The 12,562-nt window shown below is 51.0% G+C and overlaps 1 protein-coding gene across 3 annotated transcripts in view; it reads left to right on the top strand.

Annotated features, from left to right (window-relative positions):
- The first annotated feature begins 3,692 nt into the window (after window positions 1-3,692).
- The window catches only part of Amz1 (archaelysin family metallopeptidase 1), a 38,178-nt gene continuing 29,308 nt past the window's right edge, over window positions 3,693-12,562 (top strand). The window contains exons 1-2 of one of the 3 annotated variants that reach the window (XM_063271271.1): window positions 3,693-4,433; window positions 4,637-4,737. The gene's annotated coding sequence lies outside the window, so the exon portion shown is untranslated. 3 annotated transcript variants of the gene reach the window in all.

The following is a 12,562-nucleotide window of genomic DNA, read 5'->3' as shown; positions in this document are numbered from 1 at the left end:
CTAACCAGTACCACATGGGAGGTTGGTTTAATTAATTTAGTTATCAAGTTCAGTTGTCAGCTTGTGAGGCAAACTTGGCCCCCTCTGGACCACACCTTCATTTATTTTAAATACGTGAGTACACTGCTGTCTTCAGACAAACCAGAAGAGGGCATGGGATCCCATTACAAATGGTTGTGAGCCACCATGTGGTGGCTGGGAGTTGAGCTCAGGACCTCTGGAAGAGCAGTCAGTACTCTTAACTGCTGAGCTGTCTCTCCTGCCCCCTTCCCAGAAGATTTATCTCAGTGGTGCTGATCTCTGTTAATCACAGCTGATTCTTTACCTCCAGCTGACCAGAAAGATTCTGATTTTATATCACATGAATGGTCCCGATAGTCTTTTTTTTTTTTTTTCTTTTTTAATCCCTCCCCGGTCCCGATAGTCTTAATTCCCTCCTAAAACTTTACAAGCCGGGCCTCTGTTATCTGCATTTCTCTGAACACTGCCTTTCAAGCTCCCACATAATAGCCCATCAGGCTTCTAATTCGCAGTTCCAAACACTTGTACAGTCCTCCAAACAACATAGGTCTGTCATCGATACCCCACTCCTGGTACCAAGTTCTGTCCTACTTCATTGTCTATTGCTATGATAAACACAGTTGTCTTCTTAGAGTTTCTATGGCTGTGAGAAGACATGACCATAGCAACTCTTATAGTGGGGAACGTTAAATTGGGGCTCGCTTACATGGTGCGGGCCGACATGATCCTGGAGTTGTACCTCTGGATCAGCAGACAGCTGGAAGAGAGTGACACTGGGCCAGGCTTGAGCACTCAAAAAAGCCCACACCCCAGTGATACACATCCTCCCACAAGAACACACTTCCTAATTAATGCCACTCCCTATGACCCTATGGGGAACATTTTCATTCAAACCACCACAGTTCCCCACCAGATGCCAAGTAGGCAAGGAGTTAGGAGGTGACTGTGGAAAAGGCCTTATTTTGGTTGTAGTCTCTCCTGATAGCCACAATGCCCCTTTATGGTTAAGCATTCCTGAGACTGCAGTCGGGTTGTTCTGGTTACGTTGGAAACAGAGACTCGGCTCTTTCTCACATGTGTACTGATGAAGTAAAGGGGCCTTTAAACGACTCAGTGTCTGAGAGGACAAACTGGCAACCGTGCGGGGGTTTTGAGCATGATATTGTCACAGTATAGATACACCTTTGTAGAGGTTGTGGGTAGAGATGCTTTGAAAAGATCATCTGGGGGTTGGGGATTTAGCTCAGTGGTAGAGCGCTTGCCTAGGAAGCGCAAGGCCCTGGGTTCGATCCCCAGCTCAGAAAAAAAAAAAAAAGAACCAAAAAAAAGAAAAGATCATCTGGTCTACCATGATCTGGAAAGAGAACAGGGTGAACCAAAGAAGGAACCGTTCGTTTTTGGCTCACAGTTCAAGGATGCTCTGCATCGCAGAGAGGGAGGCATGGCAGCAGCGTGAGGGAGCTCACACCGCATCCAGTCAGGAAGCAGAGCGATGGGTACTGGGGCTCAGCTTGCTGTCCCCTTTTTATTTAATATAGATTGTGAGATGTCACGTTTAGGGTGCATTTTTCCCACCCCAGTTAGCCAATAAGAAGCTCTTCACAGACTTGCCCAGAGGTGACTATGGTGCCTGTCATGTGACTACATTAGCAGTCACATCGGACCCTCTGATTGCACTTGAGGGAGAAATGAGACATCTTTACTCTTAGTCAGAAAGCTTTGTGCATACTATACAGTCCTTACACAGACCCGGGCTTCTGGAAGCAGCAGCAAACAGTTACCTGGGAACAAGCTTCTGGGCAGTTCAGGATGTCACGACTCATAGGATGAGAGCAGTGACTTCAACCCATTCTTCTGACCAGTAATTCAAGTCCTGCAGATACAGTCCTCTGTTGTATAGACTGCTGGCTGTGAGAGAGAAGCCCAACCCCCAGTGCCCAATTTGCTACCTGGCACTCAGGCAGTTCACTCGGCCTGGCTGAGCCTCTCTTCCCTTGTCTCTGAAGTGGGGTGCCATGTCTTATTAAGGTTGACAATGCTGTGGTAAAACACCATGGCCATAGCGACTTGAGGAGGAATGGGTTTATTTGGCTTACACTTCCACATCAAAGTCCATCACTGGAGGGAGTGAGGGCAGGAACCAATGCAGAGCCCATGGAAGGGTGCCGCTCAGTGACTTGCTCTCTGGCTTGCTTGGAACACTTCCTTATAGAACCCAGGACCATCAGGCCAGGGGTGGCACCATCCTCAGTGAGCTGGGCCCTCCCAGGTGCATCAAGAAAATGTACTACGGGTTTTGCCCAGAGGCCATTCTGGCAGGGGCATTTTCTCACTTTGGGTTCTCTCTTCCAAAATAACAAGCCTGAATGTCAGTCCATTCTCGTTCTGTAACAGAAAACCCAAGTCTAGACAGTTTATAAAGCACAATTTCTGGCAGTTGGAAGGTAGAAACAACATAGCCTCAAGGCCTGCCCGAGGGTACCTTAGCTGTGTCACATAGAGTGAATGTAGAGACCTGGACGGGCAGGTCATTCTTCAGTGACAGGGTCCCCCGAGGAAGGGCAAGGGGTTAGTGATAAAGATACAACAGGTGGAGTAAAGCCAAGTTTCCAGGAACTGAAACCTTAACTCCTTCAAAGCCAGTCCCCAACCTCAGAATGGACTTTGCTGAGTCTGGCCCTGGGCGAGGACACGGACCTCAATTACTTTTGTCCTTTCCTTGGGGCCTCTGAGAAAGCCATGAATCGCCTGGCTCTCAAGAGAGGAGGAAACAAGTTCTTCAGTCCCCCCCCCCATCCTCACACCCCACCCCGTGTGTGTGTGTGTGTGTGTGCACTCGAGTGTGTGCGTGCATGCATGCATGTGAAGGCTGGGGTTGACATCAGGTGTCTTTTTCTCTCTTCTGTTTATCTTTCTTTCCTTCCTCCAGCACCTACAGGTATGTGCCCCCACAGAAGCCAAAAGAGGGCATTGGATCCAGCGGAACTGGGGGCCTGGGTGGTTGTGATTCCCCTAATATGTTGTTGAGAAGAGCAGTCAACCACTGATCGAGCTCCCCTCACCACCACCACCCCCTTGATTTTTGAGACAAGGTCTTCTCACCAAATCTGTTTTTACCAGTTCAGTTAGACTGGCCGCCCGTGAGCTCCTTTGGTCTCTGTCACCCTTGTACTGGATCGCATGGGGACCAAGCTTACAGCACCCTAGCCTTTGCGGGGACAAGCTAGACTCCATTCAAACCACAACACATGTAAGATCATCTGCCTAGTACTAATGTCCCCAGAGCCAGTGGCGCTCAGTGACTTTGCCCCCACCTTGCCTTGGGCTTCCCATTCACCTCATTCTGCAAATATTCCTCCCCTCTTAACTGTCCATCTCTTTATTTCATAAATGTGTGTGTGTGTGTGTGTGTGTGTGTGTGAGAGAGAGAGAGAGAGAGAGAGAGAGAGAGAGAGGAGAGAGAGAGGAGAGAGAGAGAGCACATGCATGTGTGCCACACATATTCACATATTTTAGGTCAACTGGAGGAGCAGTGGACACCCAGCCTCTGAGCTCTCTCTCCACTCAACTAACCCTGGAGCTCCTAATTAAGTTGGCTTGTAAGCCCCAGGGATCTCCCTGACCCTATTTCCCTGGCTCTGGAATTACAGGAATTACTCCTGCATCTGCCTTTTATGTAGGTGCTGGGGGTCTGAACTCGAGTCCTCATTCCTATGTGGAAATCAGTTTATAGGCAAACCATCTTTTATTGTCCAAAATGAGCCAGGACATGGGCCTGGGCTGAAAGATGGGAAAAGACTTCTTCTGAGAGGAACCAGGCAAGAAACACGGTGCAGAAGGATGTGTCAGGGAGGGGAGAAGAGCAGGGTACTGAGTGAGTGGTTTTCTAAGGGGTACCCAGCATCCCCTCCTGGTCTCTAGTCTCAGAGAAGATGGATGGAGGGCCTTGATGCTCAGAAGACTGTTAACTGACCTCCCTGGGACAGGGACTTCTGGGAGGATCCTCAGACCTGGAGTCCTCGGTAAACCTACGTTATAGACAACATCCCCCCCGCCCCCAGACATCAGCACAGAGTGATGATGCCAGGAGGTTTGTTGAATGACTGAATGACCTAAATCTACTCCTGTGTCAGGCAGCTCAGAACCCCCTTCGTGAGGTACAAGCCTAGTCCACTTGTGAGACACCCCCTGTTTGTGCCAGGAGCGGAGGACATAGACACCTCCCATCTCGCCCCCTCTGTAGGACCCTCTTCCCCACACACATCAGTTTCTGTCAGAGCCAAGATGTGTCGCCATGGAAACTGCTTGGCAAATGCTGGCAGGCAGAGGCGGCCAGCAGCGCTCACACTACCCAGCTCCCGGCACCCGTTGAAGTGACACGAGCGTGCCTGGCGGTGTGTGGCATGTGTACGGTGAGTTAGGGCTTGGGTAGGCACGTCAGCATGCATGAGGCATGTCAGATGTGGTCCGGGATCGTGCGCTCTTGTGTGTGCATACATGTGCATGTGTGTCAACAGAGGGAATTGTGCCGGTGTGCATGCGCTCTGGGTGTTATGGCTGCTGGGTGTGCATAGAATTGGGAAATAGAGGACTGACTGGGATGTGTGCACTACAGGCTAGGCATCGCTAGGTGCTGAGAGACCAGACCAATGCGCCCTGTGGTTGCTGTCCCCACCCTCAACGTGGAGCTCCTGGCCAAAGACAGCCACTACTCAGGTAATTATTCCGTCTGCAGGAGTGCATGACTGGAGGGCTTCTGGGAGGAGGCAGTTACTGGGCCTGAAGCTTACATACTGGACAGGAGTCAGCCAGGTGAAGGGGAGAAGGCGGATCTGGGTGGAGAATTTAGCCTGAGTAAGGCCTAGAGTCCGAGCGATAAAGAGAGACCGGAAAAGAGGAGAGACAGCCAACAGGGCTGAACATGGTGGGTCCGTCCACATTCCAGTTTAAAAAGCCCTCCTTCCTAGAATGGGGGTGCTAGAGGAAGCACCCACAGAGGTGACCTGTGGAGTGGGAGGACAAGCGGCTGGGACAGACAGAGCTGGTGGAGATGCATTGGGGTGAGCCAGGTGGCTAGGAAGCTTCGATGCCCCAGGGGCAAGATGGGGCTTTCCCGTGAGACTAAGGGATACCTGAGGATCTCACCGTGGAGCGGGCTGGGACTGGAACAGAGAGAGGTCGGGTGGAGCCATCTGTGTTGGGCAGTCTGGGGGAAAAAAATATTTGGTGGTTGACCAGATGTTTGAAAGTAATTGTAAGCCTGTGGGTGGGGCCCAGGAGTGTCTGGGAGGCTTCCAACTTCCACAGTGTGAGACCGTGTAAGAGGAAGTTTGGGTCCCCAGGCCACCTCTCCAGGATCTAAGGACAGTGCCATGCCCTCCAGGTGCTACTGAGTCTCTATTCTTGTACCCCACCCCACAGCTCTTTTACCTACGTGAGGGATGAAGCTAGTTTGGTGACCCCACCCTCCAGGTACCTAGAGCCACCAGAAGCCCCAGGCCCAGAGTGTTACACGGGCTCCCAGGCCAGTGCCTGTGGTCTCCTGAATGAGCTTTTCTGGGTTCCCAGAAGGGAATGCTCGTGCCTCATCCTGCTGAGGTGACAGGAACAGATGTCGCTGGGCACATGGTGGACATGAGGACCAAACCTCCATCTGAAGGTCTCACTCAGAGCCCCTTTCCAGGAGTCTTCCCACACTGGAGGCTACCTGCGTGCGGCCTGCTTGTTTGGACAATGCCACAGGGGTCTGGTGCTTCCAGGCCTGGCCTTGGCTCCTTACAAGCCTGTCTGGGTCAACGCTCTCTTCCGGGAGTCCCTTCTCTCTCTAGCATCCACTCCTACTGTACTCTGTGCCTTCCCAGGGTGATGCTTCCCACCTACAAATGGATTTAAAAAGGCTTTCACCGTACCAGGGCATAGCCCTGAAGCCCCTTGTCAGCCAGCACCTCCCCTCCCTGCCAGGGGGCAGGAAGAAAAAAACATGCAATGAATAAGGGGGCTGGTGTGTGGAACACCCCTCATTCTGCAGCCCACTTGGGGCACCCTGAGATGATTTGCCATTTTATGTTATTAGTGTCCCAGTGCAAGGGCTTCGGTGACATTTTCAGGCAACTCTAAATCGAGAACTTTGACAGGGACAGATGTCGCTGGGTATGCCGCAAACCGTCCTCTGTGCCTGCAATATACTTCTGTTTGGGAAGCAACAGGTGGGCTCTCTCCTGCGGGAGCTGATAGAGCCAGACCTAGGCAGGGATAAGATAAACTAGAGGCTAGACAAAGCCCAGTCTTAATGCCCATGCCCAGATTTGGTCTAGCCTTGGGAATCCCCAGGAGCTTGTCTTCATTCTATAGTTGGCAGCTCCCTATCCTGTGCACCCTGACGTAAGGCCTTTACTATTTGTTGAAGATAATTTTCCATTGATACCCCCCCCCGAGTCTTAGTCACCCTGGCTGCTGTCTGGGGGGAACAAGGGATCTCAGAACTGGGGGACCTGGTGTGAATACTAATTGGGCTGCTCACAGGGCAGCTTCACAGACTGATATAGATGGCTGGACCCTGGCCAGGGCCGGCTGGGCCTGCTTTGGAGCCCTGTGCACCCCCACCGTTGAATCGAAACACTTCTAATGCCTAGGGTCTTCTGTTACTCTCAGAGGCCTGGGAAGGGTCCTCAGCTATTCCAGGATGGGATGGAGACTGGAGACCCAGAGAGCTGTGGTCCCTGGTACCCATTCCCAGCTGACCCTGGCTGGGCCTTCTATAAAATGCTTCCAGAAATATGGCTGTCCCCAGTAGACAGAGGGGAGGGCTCTTCTCAAGATGGTGGATGGGGGGGGGGCCACGGGAAGGAATCTTAGACTTTAGTCTTCTACCCAATTTGACCACACCTTAAGTCTCTCTCCCTCCCTCCCTCCTCCTCTTCTTCCTCCTCTTCTTCCTCTTCCTCTTCCTCCTCCTTCTCTCCCTCTCTCTCTCTTAGAGTCACATGTAACCTAGGCTGGCCCCCAATTCTCTATGTAGTTGAGGATGACCTTGAACTCCTGATCCTTCTGCCTCTATCATCTGAGTGCTGGGATTATGCTACTATGGTCGGTTTATGCAGCTCTGGGGACAGGACACAGAACTTCATGCATGCCACTTCCCTGCTGTCCGCAGCTGGATTCTATTGCCACCTTCTCCCTGTCACTTACCTGGTCCTGTCCCTCACCAACCCCGTCCCTGTCCGATGGCCTCAGTGCAAGGCAGTGGGAGCCCCTCGGGGTCCTTGATGATGCCTCATAGTCCAACCTATCACGTGACTTCGTCCACACTCTGCTCCTAGACCTTCTGTGGATGCAACTGTGCAAAGCCCCAGCACATGGTTTTTGCTCGTAGCAGCTCCTCTCCCAGGGCCGGACCCTTTCCTACCCTTGGTTCCGACTCATTCTGCTTGTTTATCTGTGTGGCACTGGCCTCAAATGCTATCCTTGGATCCTGTCCCCCTCTGCATCCTCTTTTTCTCTGCTGGCATTTGATCTGGGTTCAGCCTGCCCCACTGCAGCCCAGCACCCGGCACACATGATGTCTGCTGAACCAAGGGTGGCTGACTGGGGACTACTACTGTGCCAAGAACATTGCTCCTCTCCTCCAATCCTTCCAAAGCTCTCGGTTGAAGCAGTTTGCTCTTCGCCCAGTGGATCGAGCTCCTGTCACTGGTTAGCTTACAACAGCGCACATGTATTGTCACTGCTGCTGCCAGAAGCCCAAGGTCGAAGTGTGGGGTACACTGTGTCCCCCCCCCCGCAGTGGTTCTCAACTTTCCTAATGCTGTGACCCTTTAATATAGTTCCTCATATTATGGTGATCCCCAACCACAAATTCTGTCCTTTACAAATGAAGTAAGAGTATTCCACTGTTACTTCATAACTGTAATTTTGCTACTGAGTTGTGATGTAAACATCTGATATATAAAGTTACCTGGGGGTTGCGACCCCCAGGTTGAGAACCCATGTTCCTGTCAGCTGCCTGTGGCTACATTGTTCCCTCTTTGCCCTATGCAGTTCAGCTGTATGCTCCTGGCTTACCTGCACACACTATGTAAACCAGGCTGGCTTAGAACCCACAGGTCCGTGTGTGCTACCACATCTGACACGTACATATTCTTTAAACAGCTTTATTGAGATGTATGTGATTTACATGCCACAGAGGCCACCCATTTAAAGTTGACCAGTTTAGGGGGCACTGCGACTCGCATCTGTAATCTCAACACTTGGGAGACTGAGCAGGCAGGTTGCTGCAAGTTTGAGGCCAGCCTGGGCTACACAGTGAGTTCCCTCCTTCCTGTTGTAGTGGCTGTTATTTCCTGTCTGATGGACAGGATGGGTTGGGATGTAGAGCTCTTACCTAGTATACATGAGTCCCTAGGGTTCATCCTTCAATGCAAACAGCGGGCGTGTTTTCCTGCAAGCGTAGCACTCAGGAGGTGGAGGCAGGAGGATCAGAAGTTCAAGATTTGGGTCAGTGAATGCCCCAGCAATTAAAGGCGCTTGCCACCAAACCTGAGGACCCGAGTTCAATCCCCGGGACTCAGGGTGGAAGGAAAGAACTGACTCCTGCACGCTGTTCTCTCACTTCTAAACGTGCATCATGGCTGGCTTGTGCCTCCCTGCATGCACAACACATACTAATAAAAATGTTAAGGGCCTCTTCAGCCATGTGGGAAGTTCAAGATCCCCCCCCAGACTCCGTGAGACCTCGTTCCCCTTTTCATAAAATGGGTTTCACTGAGGCAGGCAATGGTGGCCCATGCCTTTAATCCTAGAACTTGGGAGGCAGAGGCAGACAGACCTCCGGGTTCGAGGCCAGCCTAGTCTACAAAGCAAATCCCAGGACACCCAGTGCTACACAGAGAAATGCTGTCTTGAAAAAAAAACAAAAATAAAATAAAATAAAACAAAGCAAAAGTGCCTCACTGTATCTCAGGCAGGGTGTGCTCACCTCTGCACTCCTGCTTTGTCCTCTCATTCCAAATAAGATGCCTCTGCTGAGGGTCTGGGTGAACCCATCTTTCAGGGGACCGTCTCACTAACTCTGGAGAAGTGGAGGCCCGGGGACGACAGCAACTTCCTATGGCGGTGAGCCCTAGGTGTGCCTGGCTCAGAGGACAGGGATCCGTTCCACTTCTAGAATAGTCTAGAGGTCTGGAGTCCTGCTTGGGGAGAGGGCAGTGTGTCTCATTGCATGGGGTGGGTGACTGATAGGCAATGGCCTAGGCTGGATGTGGCTACATCCAAGAAGTCCTGGCCTGGGGACCACCTGCCTTGGGGGTCAGGGGGTTCCTTCCAGTTCATCAAGTCTCCACTGGGGACCTGTTCATCTACATTTCCAAGGTCAAGATCCAAGGCCTGGGTCTTGTGGCTCTGGTACCTGCTAGTGGAGACAAGAATGGGCAGTCCACGATTTTGTTTACGTGTGCACATGCCGGCCAGTGGTGGATCTCAGGCATCTGCCTCAATTGCTCTCCCCGCTAGGTTTTTATGGCTTTTTGAGAAAGGGTCTCACGATGTATCCCTGGCTGGCCTGGGATATGGAGACCAGGCTGACCTGGAACTCACAGAGATCCTCCTGCCTCTGCTTCCTGAACACTGGGACTAAAGACATGCACGCCACATCTAGCATCCAGCCTGGTTCGTTCCTTGGTTGGTTTGAGGCTGGATCTCTCACTGAACCAAGCGGTGGCTTAGGCTCCCAGTGGTGAGCTTGAGATCACAGGCCTGGGCCTCTATGTCTGGCTTTTTCTGGGCTGCTAGGGCTCAGATCAGCTTGCATGCCAGGCACTTCACCCATCTTCCCATTACAGCCTTTTCATAGTAACCAGCTTTGGAAGAGAACATGGCTCCCCCCCCCCCAGTCTTAGTTTTTGCTTTAACAAAGGGAACCAGAAAACACTTATCAGAAGTGTGTGGTATTCTAGCAGGGGTTCAGTGCAGGCCTGTGATACCAGCACTTGGAAAAAAAGAGACAGGAACTTTGTGAGTTTGAGGCCAACTTGGGCTCTATAGCGAGACCTAAATATCTTCAGCAGGAGGGAAGGAGGGAGAGAGGGCAGAAGATGAAAGAAGGAAATGGCCTCTACCAGAGTGTATGTGGACAATCCCTTTAAGATGTTTTTAGTTGGGTGATAGTAGTGTGTGCCTTAATCCCAGCACTCAGGAACCTGAGATAGGTAAATTCCTGTGAGTTTGAGGTCAGACTTGTCTACAGAGTGAGTTCTAGGACAGCCAGGGCTACACAGAAAAACCCTGTCCAGGAAAACCAGAGTGGGGCTGGGAGAGATGGTTTTAAATATGGAGGGAAAAAAATATCAGAAGTTAGGAAAGAGGCCTGGTTCTAGGATTACCCGTCACCCATTGCCCTTTGCCCTTTACTCTTTTTTTTTTTTTTTTTTTTTTTTTTTTAGTTCCCCACATTTTCTACATCGGATGTTTACCGTTGATCATGATTTCTTAATCATTTTTTTAAAAGGAAAATTCCTTTGCCCCCTGGAAATAATGGTGATGCATGGCTCAGACATTCATAGAACGCTGCTGGGGGGTGGGGGTGGGGAGCAGGGTGTTTTCAAAGAATGTAGCTGGAGAGGGTAGGCTGACTGCAAAGGCCCCAGGAGGCTGGTGATTTCCAATCATGAAGGAATCTGTTTTTCTGAAGACACCCAAGGAGAAAGGGCGGTTAGAGGGTTAGCTGGGACAGCAATGTTTGGGTGAAGTAATGCAAGCCTATCATCCCAACTCTACCGAGGCTGAAACAGGAGGATGGAGTTAAAGGTCAGCCTGGGCTACACATGGAAACCCTATCAAAAGGTGGCCATGCCTTTAATCTGAGCACTTCCGCTACAGAGGCAGGGGGAATATCTGAGTTCCAGGCCAGCCGGGTCTAAAGAGTGAATTCCAGGATAGCCAAGGGTACACAGAAAAACCTTGTCTGGAAACTAACACACAAAGAAACAAAGTAGCAGTCTCTCACCCACCAGCACTTTTAAATCAGAACTCCCAGCCCTGGAAAGGAACAGGAAGCCCCCCATCAGTTTGGTTTCTGTTGCTGTGATAAAATGTCAGGACAAGAAAAACAGCATAGCAGGAAAGGGTTTCTTAGCTGACAGTTTCAGATTACAGATCACTACAGTAGGGAAGTAAAGGGAGGAACTGAAAACCACTGGTTACATCATAACCACAGCCAGGAGCAGAAGGAACTAATACATATGGGCTTGCTTGCTTTTGCTTAACTCACTTCTTTACTCTTACACAGCTCTGGACCCCCTGCCGAGGGAATGGTGCCACCCACACTAGGCTGGATCCCCCCCCCATCAGTCAGATTATAAGACCATCCCTCACAAGCCAACTCAATGTAAATAATTCCTCCCTGAGACTCTCTTCTTAGGTGATCCTAGGAGGTGACAAGCTGACAAAGCTAGCTATCCCAGACTCCAAGCCTGGCTCTGGGGTAGGGAGTTGGGTGTCCTGGTCGTGCATGTCGCCTGAGACCCAGGAGGGGCATGAGGTCTCAGATTTCAGTGACCCGCTGGTGGGCTCTGAGAGGAGAACAGGAGAGTCACTGCTAGCAGGTGCTAAAGTCCCCATGGGGTGGCCTTTGGGTATCCCTAGCCAGCCCCAGGGACAACCTAGATACTTGGTCTCAGAGAAGAGCCCAGGAGCCATACGACTGTAGCCGCCCCTTTTTTTGGTCCCTGGGGTGGTACACGTGCACTCTCTCTTTTCCCCTCCCTCCCTCCCTCCTTCCCTCCCCTTCCCCCCCCAGGCAGCATTGAAAGTGTTTGTTAAGCGTCTAAACAAGACCATGTGACACTCAGTGAATGGTCTATACCAGCACAAAGTAATTTATTTGGTAGGTTATGAGTCTTTGCACTTGGCCAGTATGTATTGAACGCCTGCTCGCTACCAGATCCTGTTTGGGGTCTTCAGATACAACAAGAGAGATAGGCAAACCTCTGACGTAGCATCCACCTGGAATAACAGGGAAGCCTCCTGAGGTCCCTATCAGAGCAATATATTTAGGGGGAAGAATGTTCTAGAAGAGGAATAAAAACAACACAAGAACCTGATGAGGTTGGGAGGTCTTTAGCTGGGCTTCCAGTCTGTGGCTCCATCCTTGCCCCTCAGTTTTTCCATCAGCAAAATGGGAACAAACAAGTTTGTTGGTGGCTGTGGCAAGAATGTTCTGGAAGCATTCAGAATACTGTCTGGGGTTAGAGATGTGGCACAGTTGGTAAAGTACTCGCCTAGTACTCGCCCTGTTGTAGGTTCAGTCCCCAGCACTGCACAAGTGGGTGTGGTGGTGTACCCCTGTAATGCCAGGTAGAGGCAGGAGGGTCACCCTTCGTTATGTAGAAAGTCGGAGGCACCCTGGTTTATGATGTGCTGGGTTTCCGATGCAGGACCTTGTACACGGGGTTGGGGTGGGGCTTCTTGCCTGTTTTATTTTGTTTGTGCGTTTGTTTAGCTGTTTTTGGCCTTGGTTGCTTTTGAGACAGCTTCTCACTATATATAG

Source organism: Rattus norvegicus, chromosome 12 (assembly GCF_036323735.1).
Source record: "Rattus norvegicus strain BN/NHsdMcwi chromosome 12, GRCr8, whole genome shotgun sequence".
In the NCBI taxonomy this organism is placed as follows: domain Eukaryota; kingdom Metazoa; phylum Chordata; class Mammalia; order Rodentia; family Muridae; genus Rattus; species Rattus norvegicus.
Note: the sequence above shows the minus strand (reverse complement) of the source record. Positions and strands in the feature narration are given on the sequence as shown.